The following is a 6,341-nucleotide window of genomic DNA, read 5'->3' as shown; positions in this document are numbered from 1 at the left end:
TTTCATAGTGCACATAATTCAAATAATGAGTACAATTCTTAAAAAAAAGCAATCTGCAAACTTTTTAAGGAAGATTTTGCAAAAGGGCTGAATTATGATATAATTTGGTACTAACAATCCACAAAGGATTGAACATAGTGAAACTTAATCCCGTCTAACAATATTAAAATTAAAAAGGTGACTGGGGATTTGGAACCAAGAGAAAAAGATATGGTTAATGCATTTAGAGATTTTAGTTACAATCAATGATCATATATTTGGTTGATTAAAGGTTGTTTCAATCAAAATATTATGTGATGCACAAACTTACGTGTAGATTTCTGACTTCATGTTCTCTGTTGAAAGAATATGACTTCTCTAAGAGTGCTAAATGTTGTTAAAAAAAAAGCTGGGCAAAGAGAGAATATAGGTTTGACCTGGTTAAATAGGAGTTAAACATAATGGTGATTCAGGTTTAACTTATACTGCAAAAGAAAACACATTGTCATATATCATGGGATCTACAATGTTATCTAGTTTAAGACGTATTATTTTAGTTATCATTAATAAACTGAAAAAGCTTGCAATTATCATTAGAAATTGTCACCAATTTTTAATATCCATTATGATATAATACATTTTAAAATGTAAAAAGTATATCTTTGAATTGATAAAATATAGTTTTTGTATCAGAAATAAATTAGTTATAAATATTTGTAAAGAAACATGAGCCCCAATTATCTAACTGGGATGTTTGTGTTTCTTTCCCTTTTTATTTCTTCCGAGTTAATACAACTTTACCTGTGTTAATGATGCCAGAGTTGCTAAGTGTTATGGGTTGAATTACATTCCCCTTAAAGATGAAGTTCTAACTTTCCAGTAACTGTAATTGTAAAATTTTCTTGAAATAGCATCTTTGTAGATGATTAAGATGAAGTGATTAGAGTGGGTGCTAATCCAACGTGACTGTGTATTTATAAAAAGGAGAAATTTGGACACTCGAAATAGATGCACACAGGGAGAACTCCACGCAAAGATGAAGGCACAGACTGTAGTGATGCATCTACATGTCAAAGAATGACAAAGACTGTCAGCAAACCACCAACACTAGAAAGACATGGAGTAAATTCTCTCATACAGTTGTCAGAAGTAACCAACACTGCTGACACTTTGATTTCAGACTTCTATCTTCCAGAACTGTTAGACAATAAATTGTGTATCCACCCAGTTTGTGGTGCTTTGCTATCGCTGCATTAGAAAATTAACACATTAAGATAACTTTAGCAAAATGTTTTTGGTGCTATTGTTTGAATAACAAAAAATAATTAGTTTGTTTCTTATTATACTTCAGTTAGGCAAGAAACTTAATCAGAATTCCAATATTCCCAGCATTTTTATATATTGCCTACTATTACTCTTCTCCTGCAAAATGATTATGTATTTAAAAAGTTATGAATAAAGGGTCTGAGAAATTAATAAAATATTTACTACTACCAGTAAGCAGGCAAATAAAAAATAAAAATCTAAAATTCTATGTTTCTTAATTGGCTAATATTTATCAGAGTGAAAGTTTCCAGAAATGCCTCATGCCACATACTGAAACAATTTTACTTATTTTAATATGTGCATCTCTGTGTATGCACACATGCCTGCATGTGTGTTTGTGTCTGTAGGCATTTATGTGTTGAGCAAGATTAAAAGATCTAGATTTTAGATTTCCTTTTACCACTGTATCTTTTTCTTTTGTGTTGGTTTGGTTTGGGTTTTGTTTTCCTTCACAGGGCCTACTCTTCAGATCTCCATTAATTAGCTTTTTCTTAAATCACATGTTGATTAAATTAGAGTTAGATGATTTGTGCATCTTAAAAGAACAGCTATGGCCTAAACTTAGTTTTTATCTCTTTATACATAGAAAGTATAAGGGAAAAAGAGTTTTCCTCTATCCTTCTGGGTTCTACAGGGGAGAAAAAACAATTTTCTTTCTACCCTTCTGAGTTTTTGGCTGAGACCACTGTAATAAAGACAGGTTTCCAAGAGAAAAACAAGTAGAAGTTTATTAACATGAATACCTCATGTATATATGGGAGATATCCAAGGAAACATGAGTAATTCAAAGAGACAATTTAGAATTCCAGTTTATATAGCATCTTCAACAAAGAATGAATTTGTGGAGAAATGACAAGAGGTAAGAAGTTTTAGGCTTCTAGGGGTTGAAATAAAGGGTATTTAGTAAAGTTTGTTATGCAGATTCCTCTGGTCCTTTCTCCAGGCCGATACTAATGGGGTGATTAACTTTTGTCCTTTTTGGTCGAAATGGGAGAAGGAATGGCTGTGAAAATGTACGTCCTGCTTTAAAGGAAATAAGGGAAGGTGGGAGCTTTTCTTGCGTCATCAGCTCAAAATAATTCTTGTGCCAAAATCACATATCTTGGGGTGGTACACTCTGCTACCCTTCAGTCCAAAGCTAACTCTAAGAAATAAGCAACAAGCAAATTAACAGGAGAACAGATGCTCAAATTTATTATTTTTAAAATTGCATGCACAGAGAGTTTCACAGGAAAAAAAGAAAAGTACTCGAAAAAAGTGGTGAGATTTAAGAGCTTATATATCATCTTAATAGGGGAAGGGAAGGGGGGAATGTGGTAAATCTAAGGGAGAATAAAACTTTTTTTTTTTTCTGGAAAGATGCACGGGCCCTTTCTAAAGCTTGTTTGTTTATTTTGCGGCAGAAGCTTTATTGTTCCCATTTGGGCCCTGGCCTGGGAGGGGCCCCAGGGTGGTTAAAAGCTGCCTGGTGGTTGCAGGCAGAAAGGCTCAAGCAGAAGTCCTGACACCAGGGAAATGTAGAGGCGCCCCTCAAAGGCCCCTGAGCTCCAGAGTCTCTAGTCCTGCTCGAGGACGAGCCTTTGGAAGAGATATCCGCCCTGCCCAACCTGCGGTCAGCAGGCTGAGAGGTTAGTCAGGTGGTTACCTACCTTGGAGATTCCTTCCACCCGCTCACCTAGACCGGCGCTCCCGGAAGCCGGAAGCCGAGGTGGAGGGGGCGGGGCCAGGCGGGCAGCTCCACAGGGCCGCGGGAGGGGGCGGGGCCAGGTAGCTCCCACAGGGCCGCGGGGAGAGGGCGGGGCCAGGCGGGCCGTGGGGGGCTTGCCAAGCGTCCAGGGCTGTCCTGCACTTGTCTTTGGATGGCTTCTGTACTTTCTGGAAGAGGGCAGGCCACCTCGCTGGTACGGCATTTTCACCCTCAGGCTCAGCCAGCTCCCTGGAGTGGGGGTCGCGGTGGAGACAGAGCCCGAGAGAGGCGGGGGGTGAGGGGGCCTCTGGGGGCCTGTGACCAGCCGATCGGGCGGCCTCCAAGCGCCGAGGCCGGGAGCGCAGGGCCGCTTGACAGAAAAAAAACAGACTGTCTGGTGCCTGAGACAGAGAAGGCCAAGAAGATTGTCCTCGAGGTTGTGACTGGAAAGGAGGTAGGAGGCTGGAAAGAGGGGTGTCCCGGTGAGACACACCCCAACACAGCAGGACCCTCAGGTGCGCTCAGGTGCTCATTCCATGAGGTAAATTTATCAAATTGAGGGTGAAGACATAGCAAAACGTTACAATATATTATTAACTGTTATTTCCTCGCGTAAACATAACAAGTTCTTTATAAGCGCTTTTGATGACGAAACATGTCTCTTTTCATTAAATATATATGTATATGGAATTTCAACAATTAATTACAAAACCCTAAAATGTTGCTAGCTGCCACGTAATACAACAAAAGGATGGCACAGTCCATAAAAACTAATTACGAAAAAAATTTTAAAACACAACTAGAATTTTTTAATTTGTATTTAGTGTATCAATATTTGAGGATATTTATGAGAGTAGAAGACAGTGACTGCATGTTGAAACTATAATTTGTAACCTTGAGAGAACTGAGAGTATTTAAAAATATCAAATCTTTGGGAGAATATTTTATTTTATTTTATTTTTATCATTTTTGAAGCTCTTTCTCCAGGCACTGGTACCAAAGGATAAAGAAACAGAGTTCAAATGACAGCCACTTCACAAGGCTTTGTAAAACTTGTGAAAAATATATTTCAAAAGAAAGGAAAACTCAAGTTATCCCTTAAGTATATGCTGGTGGGTTCTGTTGTTTTTTTTGTTGTTTCCTCTACTGAGAAGTTTAGGAAGGGAGCCTGAGTTTAAATGGGTTACTAGTTTTGGTTATAATTCAAGGGACTTTATAATAAAAAATTAAATGGGATTAGATTTTTTAAATATAACCTGAAAAGCTCTAAAGTAAATGTTTCAGTTACTAAAATAGAAATTTAAAAATGATTACTAGTAACTACTTCTGATACTCAAAATTCAAATACTTTTTTTCCCTGTATCTTCCCATCTTTCTAACCTGGAATGAATAAAATGTTTCAAAATTATATATATATATGTAAATATATTCATGTACAACTTTAGTATCTGACAGTTAAAATTTTTAATGTCATCATATGTATCACATAGAAACATATAAACTTTTGATTAAATGTATTTTCTTCTAGAAGTTAATGAAAGCTTTAAGATTCTCATTCCCAGGATTGTAATAAAACAGGAAATTTACTCCCACAATATTAAAAAAGGACATCAACTTGATTAATTCATTTTATAAAGTGAAAATATCTGCCGAGATTAAATACTATCTTTTGAGTTGAATTTTTATTTCAACTCCCATTGTGAATTTTTATTTATTAAATAGACTTAACTCTCAGACTCTTTGATTTTTAATCATTATTTAATGATCTTACGAATATGTCTTTATTAGTTATAGTTTGAAAGTCTAAATTGAGTAAAAAAGGAAACATTCTATTTTCAATGGTAACCTATTACATATTTATGGCAAATACCTAGTAGATTACAAGTTAAACTCATCCTAACTACTGATGAAAGTTGTGTTCCATTCCTTGTAATGCTGGCTTTGGTGCGGAAAGTATGAAGACAGCAAATTCTCAAACTTTTACATACTAGCAAGAGAGAACAACCTTTGAAATAGTTTTCAGAAGCCAGAAAGAACCTACATAACCTTGCACTGTGTACCTGGCCTGCATATCAAGCACTGAGTGAAGATTTGATTTCTGCTGTTTTAGTTGTCCTACAATAACAGCCCTTGCCTGCAATAATAGCCTTTGCCACTATTAATATAAAAAAGACTTCTAAAGTGCATCTCTTCAAGCTATATAGTCTCACAACAGAAATAATTTTTAAAAAGTGGTAGTAGGTGTTCTTTCTCGTGGTGGTTTTATAACACCAGATTACATACCTTTATTGTTTAAATTAATGAGTTCCAGAGTACTTTGCATTTTGGCAAGTGACAGTATATAACAAGTGCCCATTGTGTGTCACAAGGTGGTCAAAATGAATTAAGATGGTTGAGTGTTAGAAAATCATGATAGTATTATACTTCTCACTTTTTTCTAGATTTATCGAGATGTAATTGACATACAACACTATACAAATTTAAGGTGCATAACAGAATGATTTGATATATGTATATATTGTTAAATGATTACTGGTTAGCTTCATTAACACACATCACCTCACATAGTTACAAATTTTTTTCTTGTAATGAGAACTTGAAGATCTGTTCTCCTAGCAAATTTCAGATATACAACATAGTATTGTTAATAGCAGCCTCCAAACATTTCAACATGTTTTAATGTGAAATATAACTCATATGCAACCCTGATATACGTAGATATATATGAATACAGATGTAGTTATAGATACAAATACAGACACAGAATCGAAGTTCCTTTTAGAATGTAGAAGCCTCTCCATATATTCCAAGAATATCAAAGGTCAGAAGTGGCCAGCAGACTGAAGACAGATGTTCTCAACAAACCTGTAGAAAGTTGCTGCAATTTATAAGAATATTTAGGCAGTCCTCACAAACTTTCTCGTTTGGGCCACAAAAGTGAGCAGTTTTCTATGTAGCCAGCTCTGCAATTCATATCTGTAACTGCCTCAGTAACCCCTTCTTCCCTCCTGGTAGACACATTTTGTGATATTCTCATTGACAAAATTTAGAAGAGAATAAAGTGATGGAGAGTTGCCAAGAGACCATCCAAGACAGACACACATACAGAAAATGGTACAAAATTGAAACTGCTGAGCAATAAATTATAAAGCAATCAGCAATGTGTCACTCAGACTAAAAATAAAAAGTAGCAGTAGCATTGCCAGCATCCATGAAGAGCCTCTCAAGCCCCCTCCTAACTATTCTCTTTTCATCTAAGAGGAATCACAAGAGTTTTACAGTAATCGCTTCCTTAACACTCCTTTACTGTTTTGCCGGTACAAGAATTCTTAAGTATGATAGTTTTAAT

This window comes from Vicugna pacos, chromosome 9, assembly GCF_048564905.1.
Source record: "Vicugna pacos chromosome 9, VicPac4, whole genome shotgun sequence".
NCBI classification, from domain to species: Eukaryota; Metazoa; Chordata; class Mammalia; order Artiodactyla; family Camelidae; genus Vicugna; species Vicugna pacos.
The sequence above is the reverse complement of the archived record's forward strand: the minus strand, read 5'-3'. Positions refer to the sequence as shown.